This window comes from Plecotus auritus (genome assembly GCF_963455305.1).
Source record: "Plecotus auritus genome assembly, chromosome: 5".
NCBI classification, from domain to species: Eukaryota; Metazoa; Chordata; class Mammalia; order Chiroptera; family Vespertilionidae; genus Plecotus; species Plecotus auritus.
In genome coordinates this window covers 57,854,165-57,870,188 of record NC_137776.1, presented here as the reverse complement: position 1 = coordinate 57,870,188, position 16,024 = coordinate 57,854,165, and positions in this window count along the sequence as shown.

Genomic DNA, 16,024 nt, shown 5'->3' with positions numbered 1-16,024 from the left:
AAAATAGCCAATAAAAACAGATTTGCTTCCAGGAACAGAATGGCATTGCATAAAACTGATATAATTAAGGGTTATCAAGAAATTTCTGATATTAGAGTAAAGAGATATCAAATTTTGATAGTAAGAAATGTAGAAAATCAATCTATTTAAGATAGGGCTTGTTTGGTATGCCAAAAGTGTTTGTGAAGATTGAATGTGTACTGCAAGTTGACTTGTAACACTAAAGAAAGAAGTGCTAGGAAGGCAAGACAAGCCATAAAACTAATGGGGGTCCAATATTTTTTGTGTTGCATTTAATTTTTCTGAGTGGAAAAGAGGTCAGGAATGGAATGAAGTCAATGAGAACTGGAATAAGACTCACCGGAAAATGTAAAAAGCAAAATGGCTAATATGGAAAGGTCAGTGAATATCCTAGAGAAGGAAATGAACTTTAAATAAAATAGAGGGTAGAATTTTTATCTGTGCTTGAGAGTTGCTAACATTGTTATTTAAAAAGGCTACTTAAATCGCCAGGTGTTGGTGCATCAAATCTAGTTTAGGTATTAACTTATTAGAAATATCAAGAACATAGATGTTTTGCAATGAGCAATAAAATAAATATTTAAACTCACAGCAAAATTGTTGCTATGTACCAAGGCTTACTTCCTGTTTTTACTATATCTTTTCTTGGAAGGAAAAAGAAAACCGTCCTGAATCATCTCTCCTAAGAAGTCTTCATTATGCTAGTGACTATTAGGATAAAACTTTACCCATAAATGTGAAATCAAATAGGGTAATTCTCTTCTTTTGTTAAGAAGCCGCTGCCAGTCAAACCCATTTGGGGTTGATATTTTACATGCAGCATTTTATACAGGGAAATGTGATTGCCAGGTCGGTTGCCGTTCTCCTGCATTCACTGTCTTAAGCAGGAGCAATGACTGAATAATGCAAATTCTGAATTAGCATCCAAATGCTTTCCAAAGTAAAACTAAAGCAAATAATTGCTACTGTGAATTGCCACATCTAAGGGCATCTTTTGATTCTATGGAGCCTGATTTTTTAGAAATAAATGTTCGTGGTTTTATTGAAGGTTAATAATCATTAAAATTAACAACAATTGTTACTATGAGGGTTTCTCCCCTTAAGGAGGCATCCATAATTGTGATGGATTGATGCTCAAATCTTCTCCTGCCTTCCTGTCTGAAGCTGTGAGATTCTGGAAAGACCATATGATGTAGCAAGATGATGCTGGGGTAACAGACAGTAGAAACAGGCTGTAAAACTTAAACAGGTCACCAACTAACGCGGTGTTGTGTCTAGAGCTTCCAATAACACTGGCGTTCTTTCTTTCCCCCCAAGCATTCTGTTAAGCTTTGCCTCATACATCACTATTGCATGTAAATATTTGGACTGGCCCTTTTTGGCACTGTACACCTATGTTATGCTTTTAAAACTGTGACTCGTCCTTTTCCACCCACTGGTGGGAAAGACTGTTTTGCCTACATCCCCCACCCCAGTCACATGTATTCTGAATTTTGTTGGCATGGCCACATGACAGTTCCTCCAATTTGGCTCTGCAGTGGAGTGTTACCAAGGCTTTCCTTCCACCTTCCTTTAAGTAAAGGCGTGAGTTAGAGGATGTGCTATCCTTTGCTTTCTTGGCAAGAGAGGAGGAAGGCCAGAAAGGACCCAGGCATGTTCTTTGACCATGCATGTGGCATTCCTCGCCCTGCTTCCAGAAGCCAAACAGGAAGCTGGAACAGGCTATGGCTTCCCTGGAATACTAGCACTGTGGCATTCATTATAAAGACAGATTCCCCCAAACTCTCCCTAGTTGCTTAAGGGTTGCAGTCTGATTGTGAAGGGGAGAGAGAGACTTGCCTTAAAGCTGTATTTGTTCTGCAAATGTGCTTTTTTTACTTTGATTTAATGTTTATTTGGGGAGAATGATGTGGTTTTGGGGGGAGGATTAAAGACTTAGAGATGCCCATCCCTACCACTGCCACTGAAAAATAAACTTACCCCTACACCCCCACCCCGACCCCGGCACAAATTTGGTCATCACAAAAATCGACCGGCATGTATTTATAAGGTATTTGAACCATGAAAGTGTAATATGTGTTTACAAACTGTATATTTTCCCTTTGGCCCTTTGTTAAGTGCATGAATGGCCAAAAGAAAACTTATCTTAAAAATCAGCTGGGTAGCCCTCACTGGAATGCAATTTTACAAAACCTGGCTGTCTTTCAGCAAGAGTGGGTGGATTTTTAGCGCTACAAATGTTTGTGTATTATACAGTATTTGCCATGGTGACAAAGCAGGGAGAAACATCCCATTAGCCACAGACGGGCTACAGATTGTTCTGATTCTCCATGTCCAAAACACAGTCTGGCTGTAGCGTTAGGTTATTTTTTAGTATTTGTAAGTGTTCCATTTTTTTTCTAGCACACTAACCTACAACTTAGAAAATATGGATGTAGGGAGGCATTGAATTTAAAGTTCCCTTTAAACATGTTCTTGGAGCTTGTTCATATAACCCATGTGTAGGCTGTGTGTGTGTCATCATTATGCTTAGAATGAATGTGTTTATGGTGTTAAAAAATAATAAGCTTTGAAAGAATGGGAAAAGTATACTGGAGCACTTATTAAGGAGCATGAAGAGAGAATGCGAACAAGAAGCAATGAAATGGTTGCCCTAATGTATTTGTAGGGCTTTCTGGCTATTGACTTCAATTTTAAAAGTGATAGCCTTTATTTTGTAACGTGACTTTTATCTCAAGTACATAGGAGAAATGTGAATTATAAATAGCTCACAGAAAATGATGCTACTGCATGTAAAGAATCCATGTTTTTCCTCTTCCAAACATTTCCCTGCTAGGAAAAGCCTGGGAAAATTTTAATGACTCCTTTTGCCACTATTTTGGGGGACAACATTTATAAGCAAATGCTGTTTTATGAATGTAATGAATCCCCACACAATAAAACCTAGTATAAGACAGAAAATTCCTTAGAAGTTACCTGTGGCTGCAAAAGGTAGAAGGCAGGCAGAATAAGAGAAAAAGATAGACAAAAAAAAAAAAAAAAAGAAAAGAAAGAAAAGAAAGAAAGCTTTGAGAGCATATAAAGGTTAAAGAAAACAGGCCACAACTAATTAATCCTCATCATCCAAGTAGCATTACTGCTAAATTGAACCACAGTGGGAGCTGAAAATTTAGTGAAAAGTAAGCTGCAACATCTCAAATTTTCTCTTACTTTTTTGGGTGGCTGTTAGTGGAGGTGACACTGGTGTTACTTTCTAATATAGACAAGAAAAAAAATCTAATTTACTTATCATTCGGTCTTTTAGAGTAGGCGATATAGGCAGATCATTACACTCAACAGGACTGAGAGACATTTTAATGAAGAAGCTAAATGCCTATTACAGATATTTTGAGCAAATAACGTTTTGCTGGCTCCTTCCAAAAATTGTGCTTTCTCAATTCATTTTGAAAAGTACTAACTCAAGTGCACATATGTGCCAACTGATCAGTTGTTTTAATAAATTAGAATGAGGTTTTCATATGCCCTAAATATGCTTGTGTTCATATGTGTATCTACTGATATCTTCTAACAATTTTGGAAGAGGCAAACTAAAGAAACTTGGCTTTATAAAGACAAAGGATTCTAAAGTCTCATTTCTAGAATATTGACTAGGTCTGTGTTAAAGATCTCTAATAATCCTATGTCTAAGGTTAGTCATAGGGTTAGTCAATAATCCTATGTCTAAGAGGTCTGATTCTAATACCAGTTATGCTTGTTCTTGCTAACGAACTAACTAGTTAACGTTGGGAATATACAAAGAAAGCATCAGCTTGCAAGCTGCCCAAGTTCCTAACACCGTTAAACAGTTTCAGTGGCCAAGGAGGTGAGAGTCAGAATGGGTACAGACATCTGGGGCAGTACTTTACTTCCTATTTGGCCATCATCATTTATTGTAGCCTACATTTGCTTCAGAATTCACATGTGGCATTTTCTAAGACAATCTGGAGCACTGCCTTCCCAACTTGAGCCGAGACATTCATTGGGGCTTTCTCCATCATATTTTGCCTATGGCTAAATAAAACTAGACAGACATAGAAGGCCAAATTTCCTGACACATCTCTTATAATGGCAAATTTTCATATTTAAAGAATGCCTGGCACGTATTTGTGTTTCAATGGAGCCCTAAACATCTGTTACTTATTTTGGAGCAGCCGCTATCACATATGCAAAAGTCTTTTGCAGATAAATTACTGAATTTCAATCTAAAATTACATATAAAAGATTTCATTCTTCAGAAGAAAAATTTTTACACGCTATCACAAAAGGATCATGTGGGTTCCTCACAAAGGAATTAGGCATCACACTACGTGTGCTTAAATGTGTGATCAGTCACTGGAGTCCTTGCTGTAATCGTATGCATGCTTTCGTTATTTGAAGGCACAGATGCAGAGCAACATCCACGGAGGGTATAGACAAATAAATGCCTCCTATTTGCCATACAATGGGGAGCCTAGGATTTGTATAGGTTCTTGTTTGGAAAATGAATCGTGAACCTACTTCATCCCACAACGTCTCTACCAAGCTCCCATGAGCATTGAAGAACTATTTCTCTGCATTTGCATTTCCTGCACACCAGCTACTTTGCCCCTCCTTCCCACTTGACAAGTAGAGCACTCTACATATACCACCCAAAGGCCGGCTTTTTAAATCAAAGGAAATTTTTAAAACCCTGGCCGACACTTATACTAGAGAACTGCTTCCATCTCTTCTCTCATTTCCCATGGGAAGAGAGTGCCTTATCTGATTGGTGAACCTGGATACCCAGCCATACTCTTTGCTGGAGATCCAGCCTCTTTCAAGCTCTCTGAACCTGACTACCCATAACCAACCCATATTCTCTTTTGCTTCCTGCTACCTTGCCTGCACTAACTGGAGCAGCTGCTCTGCCCACCACCAGGCAAGCTTGATTTCAGGGGAAGCTAAAGCTTATTGGCCTCAGTTTGAGCCACATTCTCCAATCCATTACTAGCAAGAAAGCCTATTTTTAATTCCTATCTGATCCCTTTCATTTACTTATCTACCTCAAATTCAGAGAGTAGAAAAGCTGAGTTCTCTGCAGTCTTGCAAATACCAACTGTTTTTTTTATAGCAATTATCTTACTGAGCTTTAATGTTTGCTTGGCCATATACCTCTTGCCAGACTATAAGCAACCTGACAGCAAGACCTATTTCTTTTCAGTTTTGGTAAACCCTGGTCTAACGTAGAGCACAATATTCAATGAATGCTGTTTGCATCATCAATCAATAGGGCTGGCACCTAATAAGATAGTAATGAAATGATAATTTACTTTAAAAAGGACTTCACTCCAGCATTATATTAGCTGCATTAATAAGTATAAAATCATTGTCTGGGGAAAGTTCTGTATTATTTGACTGATTTAATCTAATGAATATTAGAAGTGTTGCTGTGTGGGGGTTAACCTTCCCGACTGCTACTACCCAATTCCCTCCTATCAAACTTACAATTAACATAATGCCTCACTTTTCAATAAGCCATTGTGGAGAATGAGTAAATAATAAGGTATTGAATATATACATATCTCATATATCAGGAATATCAAGTCTTTCCCTGAAGAATAACACTTTGTTATTTCCCTAAAGTGTTTTCAATTACTGAAGACCTAAGCACTGAGCTGTTCCCTACTTCTGCCCTCACAAAAACAAGGGAGGCCTCAGGAGCAAGATGGCAAGGACCTCTGAAAGCCTTCCCAATCTTCATGGAATTTCCTGAAGTTATACACACAAGCTTGCAAATATTCTTGACACAAAATTTGAGTCATGCTAAACACTTTTCCCATATGTATATGTGGCGTTATGTATGAACCAATTCAAGCAGCTTGTTGATCTTAGTCATAACTGAACTAGAAAACTTAATTTTAGAGTCACTCTAAGACAAACAGGAGAGTTGCCCACATGAAGGGAACTAAACCAGCATGGATTCTAATATTTAGAGAGAGAGAGAGAGGTAAGCAATGCTAGATGAACAAATCCCCCCCACTTTTTTTTTTTTTTTTTTTTTTTTGCTTCGGCTACTCATGTATGAATTTCCTTCTTCCATGACTGCTGCTGCCGTTGTTTTGGGGGTTTACATAGTTTCTAATGGCAGGTGGTCATGGTCAAGTCATTATGAATACCTATGATATTCATATTTTCTCATATTATTCCAGCAATTAATTATTTTCTTGCCCAAATGACTACTAAAAAACCTTATCACCCATTAAGAGCACCACTACTTTACTTTCATTTGAGTATGCTGACCCATAATTAGACTAAATCCAACCATAATCCACTAATCTACTCAATCTTAACCAAATCTCTTTAAATAAAACTTATCTCTAGTCCTCTTATTAATTACAAGCAAGAATGGATTTAGTTAGACAGCTTCTGAGTGAAAGAAAAGATTGAGGATGTAGAAGTGTTTAACTAAAATAAAATAGGACAAAGAAAGGTCTGGTTTAGGAGGAGGTGGGGGAAAGAATGTGATCATGGAAGAGGAAATGGAATGGAATATAAGGCTTTGAAGGCTGTGAGGAAGATGAATGAGGGATGCTGAGGCTTGAGAGGAAGAGAGAAGCAGTCAGTGACAAGAGACAGGGAATTCTGGGAATATGCCCTATTGTCATTGGAGAGGGTGTTGGGCTTCGCAGACATTGGTGTTCCTACTAGAATGAGCTGTAGAAAGTTTCTTAGCTGCTCTAGCAAGCTTCCCTCCTAGGCCACCTCCGTGTTGAGGAGATAGCACTCCAACTGAGGGAGAATAAATAAGCTAACTACTGTGGTTTGCAAGACAAGATGTGCCTTTTGCTGCCTGATATTGAAAATCTACGCCTCTGGTTTTAATATAAAATATATCCACACTCTAGACTCTTATCAAAGAGCTTAACCTGCCCCAGTGTGTGCAACTTTATTGCATTTTACCTTGAATTCTTTGCAGAAGTAAGTGTGATATAAATTAAAAATAACACAAACTTAAAAAACAAACTTTCCTGCTCTAGGGTTGACAGCACTATTAGATAGCCCTAGATGAAAAAGAAAATATCCCTTGTACTTTCTTTGCTCTGTTTAAGAAGGCAAGAAACTGTTGTATATTTTTAAAAGATTTCATCCACACTCTTAAGATGTAAAAGTGTTGGCATGAAAAAGCATCGGCTCAGTTACCTGGAAAACGTGTCTATGTGGAGCACTCCGTTCCCCAGCAATGGCAACCGAACGATGTGTTGTTACAAGAAGCAATGATGCAAAACAGCAGAGTCGGACCCACCACATGCCATCACACTTTCGCTGGCATTCCAGAATAGCCTCCTTGCTCTGCCCCCGTTACCACTGCCACAAGAGCAGAAACAAATATCCAGAGCTATGCCTGACAATTGATAACGTTTTGATTTTTGAATCTCCATTAGAAATTAATGCATATCTACATAGCAAGGGAAATAGAAGCAATAATGTGCAAAGGCTAGGTACACCATGACATTATCATTTTATATAAATGCAATTACATTTTAAAGAAGAAAGCAATGAGTCATTAGAGGCAAGATACTGTAGCTTTGTATTATGGTGTCACTGAGCTTCATGCTGAATGTCTTTTCATCAGCCCCAGAAGGGAAGGGAAAGAGTTGGGTTGTTCTTCATGGACTGCTCAGTCATTTATGCAGGACTATAGCCACATCATGCAAATATTTAATCAGTCCCTGAAAATTGTCAGTGAGATGTAGTTAGAAGCAGCATTCTTCATTTATTGCTTGCATTGCTATACTAGCACTCAAGAAATGGAGAAGGGCACATTAGTCCCTGTCTTTCAGCTAGACTATTGGGAATTCTCACTCCATCAACAAAATGTTTCTGACAAAATTGAGATACAGTAAAGTCTTGAAGACCATTTTATTTGACCAAATATGCAGAGACAGAAAATCTTGAAAAAACACATGTTATTTCTGTTCAGAGGGTGGGAAGGGGGGGCGGGGGGTAAAATTGATCCAAAATGATCCCATATCTAAGGAAGACAATTTTTAAACCAGGAAAAAATATAACCTGAATTCCAGCACTGGTGGAATTCTGAATTTGTATGAGGATGAAAGTAATCTCAAAGATAATTATGTTTGAAAAACAGATTTTGAGAGAGAAATTATCATGTTTGGCCGTGTAGGGAGAAGGTTTGTGTTGACAAGTCAAATAAAAAAGGGAAATGAGGACCAAATGTCCAGGGAGATGCAAGGCCATGGCATCTGAGCCAGCTGGCCAGCGGATCAGGAGTGTTCTGCAGGACTGATTTCCTAAGAGTAAGTCACCAGAAAGTAAGGGCCTCAAGTAACTAATTGGGAAGCCAGGCAGCCTAGATTAGTCCACAGCTAAGACGCATAGCTCTTAGTCTTCCCATCCAAGATCAACTCTTGAAAGAGGCTCTAGAAAGGGCCAAAGGTGGCTTACCAACGGCTTTTACTGCCCCTCAGATTTTAAATGTACTCTTTTCCAATAATAATATAATAAAGCGCCCTAACATCCCCCCTTCAATATGTTTTCTAGACTGTTTAGGATACCTTCTCCAGACCACCAGGGAAACCATGAGAGTGCTCCAAACCAATAGAGAGGCTCAGGTCCCAAATCCCAGGATACCTCCTTATCATGTCCATCTTGCAGGTCTGGGCATGGGCCCTGGACCACCATGTCAAATGAGAAATGGAAGGGAGGGCAAGGCTGTGTGAAAAATAGAGTTTTCCCATGCAGAGAACCCTGTTGATCATGAGTCTACAAAGCCAGACAAATCCCTTAAGAATAAGGAGAACATTGAAATTGATTTGCCCAGGATAGTGCCAGTTTATGTCCACTGTCTCAGAATAATTGTCAGTAGTGCCTCATTACCTTTAAATATGCCAATTTGTATTATCTAGGTGCCCTATTTACAAAAAAAAAAAATCTTCTGACTGAAAAATGTACGCACACACACACACACACACACACAATTGTTTGTATATAGAAACACAATGTAAATAGCTAAAATATGTTCTGCTCAGTAAAGAACCAGCTCTGATACATTGGCAATAAAAGTAAAGTATTAGAGAAATGTTGAGACTTTTGAAATTGCTGTCTTAATTTCTTCATCTTTGCATGGGCAGTAGTGCTAGCGTAATGTGTACGTGTGTGTAAGTGTGAAATGATCATTAATATCTCTTAAAAGGCCTTTAGGGGCCTCTGAGATTTCTTAGAAAGTAGTATCATTACAACTTGTCATTTTTGATTTAAAAGGCTTAAAAAGCAATAACATAGATTCATTTGAAAAGGCTATGAGCAAAGGGATGGTCAGGGACAGGAGAGGAGGGGATACATTTCTGAATGGCTGTCAGACCATCTCTGCTGACTCATAACGAATATAGAACTGATATGTGTGGCAAAGCACATTATACACACACACACACACACACACACACACACACTCCATGAAACTGAAACCAAAACCCAACAGGTATACGAAGACACAGGGAGAAACTCAATGTTTCGTTTTGTGTGTTTGTTCTTTGAGGGAGTGACAGCAGGTTTGGCGGAGTGTTTTTGTGTTAGAAAAATCGTGGCAAGGGAGAGAAACCTTAATAGCTTTTCATTCCTTACACAGAATGCCTGGCTTTGCCCTGGAGAGTGGGCTAAGCTAGTTGTCTCATCAGATCAATGTGGGGTTGAAGAGTCGGTGGTGAGGGTGGTGAGTGCCTGTGAAGCCTGGACGCTGTGCCCTGAGGCCGAGGTGCAAGGGTGTGCCTCCAGCTGCTTCAGAGTCTCACTGGGATCTCTGTAACATCCCCTGGTCGTTCTGTAAATCGCAACCAGCATGGAAACCACTTCACAACACTCATTTTATTTCACTCTTTTTGTCTATTGCTGAAAAATGCATGAAATCCATATGAACTATAACATAAAAGGGGCTTAAAATGATGGTGATTTTGTTCCTCTTCATTCAAGAGGTAGGAGTGAGCTCAGGACGGGTAACATGAGAGTGGGAGGTGGGAGGCCCAGTTTATTTCCTTGTAATGGCTCCAGCCTAAGTTGCCTTTTATCCACTTAGGCCCACATGACAAGTTCACTCTGGAAATCTCTTCAGCTTGGCTGCGCACCGATGTAATCGGACCTGCTCTGGGCAGTCCTAATTGCAAACACATTTCTCTCCCTCCACGGCCATTCCTGAGCAGGCCGTGGTCAGAGCCTTGCCAGGGTTTTCTGGCATCCTTTTCCAAATCTGCATTTTTCTGGGAGAAAAAGATGCGCAAGAGATTGTAAACAGGATAATTATATGGCAATATAATTTCCAATGCAGGCTTTTCTTGTGGGTTATTCCTGATGTGTAGGGGTTTGTTTTGGTGTGTTTCCTTTTCCACTCTGCCTGTGAGTCAGGGAGACAAAATGTTGTTTTGAAAGCACAAGTATATGGATCCACTAAAAACCTCCTACGAGGTTGTTTAAGGCATTTTATGAAAGATTATTTAGGGGAAACAGAAACAAAAGGGAGAGAAGGGAGGAAAGAGTAGGCGCACAGGTTTCTGGCATCTGGCTCACATCACGCGGACGTGGGCTCTGGACAGTGTGTCCTCCGCTTTCTAGAACAGTGTGGGGAAGGAAGGAAAACTATGCAGAAACAGCTGCAAGTTCAGAAGTTATACTAGTAAAATCGCAGTTAGTCTGTCCGAGATAACAGTGTTTTTTTTTGGGGGGGGGGTGTGGAATATGATTTTTACAAGAACACATCCTCCTGTCCTTCCCCCATGCCTTCACTAAAATGTCTGCTGCAGTTTATAAAGTCGATGGTTCTGATACTAAAGATGGGATGGGTTAATGTCAAACATATGCTCAGCCTCCACGCTGCATGCACAGACACAGCATGTGTACTTATTTTGGTACCTAGAATCATGCGATTTGTGGCAGTTTGAGTGCAGGGACCCAGGAGAGCCCCCACTGTCAGCCACACGGGCTGGGTGGCACAACTCCGAGCAGCACTGGGCACATAGACTGATGGTGTGATTGGTGCCCCTGGAGCTCTACAGCAAAAACGCCCTGGGACATATTGCATGGGTTTTTTTCCCATTGATTATTTGTCTCCTATGCCTAGCACACTGCCTGGCATATATTAGATGCTCTATAATTTTTTTAAATAGCTAGTCTGCACCTGAAGATTGAGCTTGTTAGTAATCAAAGTACCTCCCCAAAACCAACTGTTGCTTCATCCCCCAGCTGCCAGGGATGCCGGGATAAAGAAAGTACCACCCTGCTCTCAGGAAGCTACAGTTGAATAAGAAAAACACAGCTACATGAGTGGCATGACCAGAGCACCCTGGGAGCTTAAAGGACAGTCAGGGAAGGCTTCACAGGGAAATGATCTTGACAAAGCAAACTTTGCTTTCGACAATGCCAAGTACCAAAGAAAACAATGGCAATGTTTGATCTCTATCACTTCCTTCATTTTCCGGAAGAAGAGGAGGCTGAAACATTGGGGTGTTAAAGATTACTCCAGACAAATTAGAATCTATTCTAGTTTTGAATAATAGGAACGACCGTAATCTTTCCTATGTGCTTCATTCAAATGTGACCAGTTCTTTTTCTGAATAATTCTTCCTTCGGATATTGTGGGATGACCTCATGCTAGAGAGTCAGGCAATCCTAGGCTGGCTCTTATTAGCTAGTGGCTTTAAGAACATTTCTTATTAGGTCTGTTGATCCTGTAACTATAAAATGGGGATAGTATATGTCAAGTGTCCGTAAGTGCCAACACCTTTCTTACTGCCCACACCCGAAGCTAGACTTGGTATGTTGAAGTTTTTGTTAATAACCTACTTAACTCAGAGAATGATTGGTAGCCATCATATGTAAGCAACCGTGAAGATTCTTAAATGGCTAATAGTTTGCCTCTAATTCTTCTCAAACCAAACAATAGCAACACTGTTTCTTTTCAAGAGCTTCTTGAGGGAGGCATAGAATGGGACAAAAACATTAAGCTGGAATACCAATGGTTTATCATTATCTTTCTCAAATGAGGAGAATTTTATCACTATTCATGACCACATCTACAAGTATTAACTGACAATTAAATGTTTATAACCAGCTGTATTCTGTAAGCACTCCATTTATAACGTTAATAAGCAAATGAAATCCTTCACTGTTTATTTTTTAAATTAAATATATTTAATAAGTATATTTTTCATGACTTCTAATTATATCTTCATTAAAAAAAGTTCTTGACTATGTCTAATTCCACTCTAGGAGCAATTAAAAATTTTCTGAAGGGTTTCAGGAAAGTACACTTGAAGGAAACACTTAAAAGATGTTCAGCAATCTCTATTATCCACATAACTATAGGCAATAAGAAAAACTCGGGTTTCTTCCTAGACTTTCCTCATGGCTGCTAAGTAACAAATTCCTTCCTTAGTTTGCTAGTTCTGTTATTAACTATCATCAACATATCCCCCCCCCCCCTCAATAAAACAGAATAGGAAAAGAAACTAGAGACTTATGTAAGTAAACCCTGGCTAATATACTGGCTCAATAGCTCAGCTGTGACAAATTCTACAGTTCATTCTAAATTATCTGCCTACAGATAATGCATAAGGCAATAATTATAGGGCATGTATTGTGTGACATTTGCTTTAGTAGGTCTGAGAAACAAAGACAAATAAGATTGTAACCTCCCTGAAGATAGTTTCTCACTACCACATCTGTCCTCAGCCCCAGGGTAGCGTCTAGCACCTTGTGGAGTCTCAGAAAAGTTTGTCGAGTGAGTAAAGAAATGATAACTTGGATCTTTCCATGTGCCACAATCTAGGTGGGGAAGTTGGCATGTGCACCATTAATTAAATGCCGCACTGCCCTTGCGGTCCTTTTCTACCTCCTCTTCATGATCTCCAGACTTTCTTTCAGCCACCTTAGAAAGTGTTTTTTTAATTACAGAGTAAAATGGGAAAAGACATAATGTAAGAGGCTTGGTTTTAATTTTCTGTTCCACTGCTAGCTGTGTGACTTCAAATTATTTACCAGTTTTTAACTTTAGTCTTTGATTGATCAAATGGAGGTACTAGTACTGGCTACAGAGAGCAGTTTGGAAGTTAAATAACATCATATAAAATCTCTAGCCCAGGATTTGTCATATAACAATTACTTAAGTAGCTGTGAATTCTCCATATTGATCCCACTTTCTCTTCCTCCCTAGCTTCCTCTCCCAGACTTTACTAGCCTTTACTCCCAAACACTCTAAACCAGCCTTGGGCAAACTACGGCCCGCGGGCCGGATCAGGCTGTTCTATACGGTTCTCTTGCTCTCCCCTCTGCTCCTTTACTTTGAATTTGTATTAGTTCACACAAACACGCCATCCATGCTTTTGTTCCGGCCCTCCGGTCCAGTTTAAGAACCCATTGTGGCCCTCGAGTCAAAAAGTTTGCCCACCCCTGTCCCAGGGGATGTCAATGCTTTTGATACAGGGACCACATTGTGAGGTCTTGCTACTCAAAGTGTGATCTGCTGACCAGCTGCATCAGCATCCTTGGGGAGCACCTTAAAAATGCAGAATTTTACATCCCATGTCAGGTTTACATAAAGTTTGAGATGCACAGATTTAGGGAAGAGCTTCACAGAAGGAACTTTTAAAATGCAGGTTCCTGAGCTCCGTACACTTACAGATTTTTATAGAACCCAGCAATCTCATCTTAATGAGCTCCTCACGGCATTTGGATGCTTGCAGTTTCTGACCCACGCTTGGGAAAGCAGTGCTTAAGAAATCTGCTGCAGCAGGTTGTCAGCTGCAGAACCACTCGTGGTGCTTGCTACTCGGTATGCAACGCTGAGGCTGGCCAGCCTCGTTAGGCCTTGTTAGTTTCTTGCTGTAGCAAGGATCCTACCAACCAGGCAATCACATTGCACGTAATTGTTTCTAGGTACCAGGCAATCTGATCATGACCTGTTAGAATAAGATAAGGATTAAAGTAGATTCATTTTGAAGATGTCAAGTTTGGAGAAGAATGTCTGAAAGCATTACTTAGTCAAGGCTGTTTTGATTCTAAATAACAGAAACCCGCTCTGTGTTGTGCACATGGATACACACACACACACACACACACACACACAGTGAAAAGGTGAGTTTTCTGGAAAAATACAAGCTATTTAACAAAATACGAGGGAGCAAAATACAATTGGACCTCATCTCCTGATAGTTCAAAATTGAGGTATTCTCTGTAGAAGATTGTATTTTCTCCAAATGGCCACAGCAATATTTTATATCCCACATGTTCTTCCTGAACCTTACCACTCCTAGACCAAGAGTTAGAGTCTATGACCCTTTCTCTTAAAACTGTGTGAGCCTTTGTGACTCAACTAGATGACTTGCAAAGCTATGCCAAAAAAGGTAATATGGCTTCCACCTGGTTCTCTCTCTTGAAATTTGCCCCTGTAACCTTGAGCCTCCATGTAAGAAGTCCAGCTATCCTAAAGCTGCCATATGGGGAAGGCCACTTGGAAAAGCCACATGGACGTCCAAGGAACCCAATCTGTTCCAGCTCTTTGTGGCTTGAGTCTTCCCAGCCCAGAAACCAGACATGCGAGTATGGAAGCTGTCGAGATGATTCCAAGGATACTGCCCAACTGCTACCACATGAGAGACGCCAAGGAATACAGCCAAGCTACCCCCAGAGCTGTAAGGGGTATTAATGATTGGTTGCTGTGGCTTTACACCAATAAGCAGCAATAGTAATGGGAATACTCTCACTGTTTGACTAGAGCTCTGTGATTTCACCCTTCTGTTTCTCTCTGTATATCTGCTTTATTTTCCTCTTTCTTATCTGCATTTGTGCATGTACATAGAAAAATATGGCTGTTTGGCCAGACTACCTTCCTACAAAACTATTTCTTAAGCTCTAATGTGCAGAGGAATCACCTGGAGATTTTGTTAAAACTCAGATTCTGATTTAGTAGTTCTGTGGTGAGACTTAAGAGTCTGCATTTCTAACAAGCTCTCAGGTGATACTGTTACTGGTCAGTGACTTACCTTTGCCATTTCTCTCTCTTTCTGTCCCCCATTATCTTAAATCATTTAAATACAAGTTTCAGACTTCATGATAATTCACCACTTGGTCCTTCAGCATAACTCTTTTAAGAAAAAAGACATTTTTCTCTATATAATCAAGATACTACTATATGTGCCCCAAACAATTTATTTTTTAAAAACCTTGTTTAAAATATAGTCCAGGGAGAGAGGAAGATGGCTGCTGGCAGGACGGAGGTGAGGGAGAAAAAGTGAGTGAGTGAGAGTATGAAAGGAGAGTGTGTGGATGTGCGTGGTGTGTGTGTGAGTGAGTAAGGGACAGTTAAATCTCACAGGAGCAGCAGGGGCTGGCAGACAGGCTCTCTTGGACAAGGAGAGACTACCACAGCTACAGGTACTCCCTGGACTGTGGGACTCCGGCACGGAGCCCACGCCATCTTGAAGGGGAGAACGGCCTTTTTTAGGAACTCATCAATACCACCAACCAGACAGGCCTTGGAACTGCCCTGCGACCCAGCAGCCACTCCAGCCAAAATCCTGCTGCCCCACCCGCAGACCCGCGGACCCTGGGACCTCCACCTCCAAAGGTGCACCGCTCGGCAGCAGTAAGTGCAACCTCCCCCTCCCCAGCGACAGAACTCCAGACAAAACATTCGCGTGTTTCCAGCGCACGCAGGCAGCCAGGGCACTCCACTCCTTAGGCAGCGCCTGGGAGCCACTGGGAGCCCCTGCGGGTGTGATTTTGTACAGACAAGGGTGCGCAGCCCTGCAGTAGAAATTCTGAACTCCCTCTTCCTGAATAACTGCCCACGGACACCCCAGCAGTACAACTTCAGTGCCAGGGCCCCTCAGAGTGCGTCAGAGCTCTGCGCAGGCAAACTCACCGCCACAGACAAGGGAAGGCACCCTGAGCCCCTGGGGAGTTGCTTTGAGCCCCTGCAGGGTGTGATTCTATACAGACA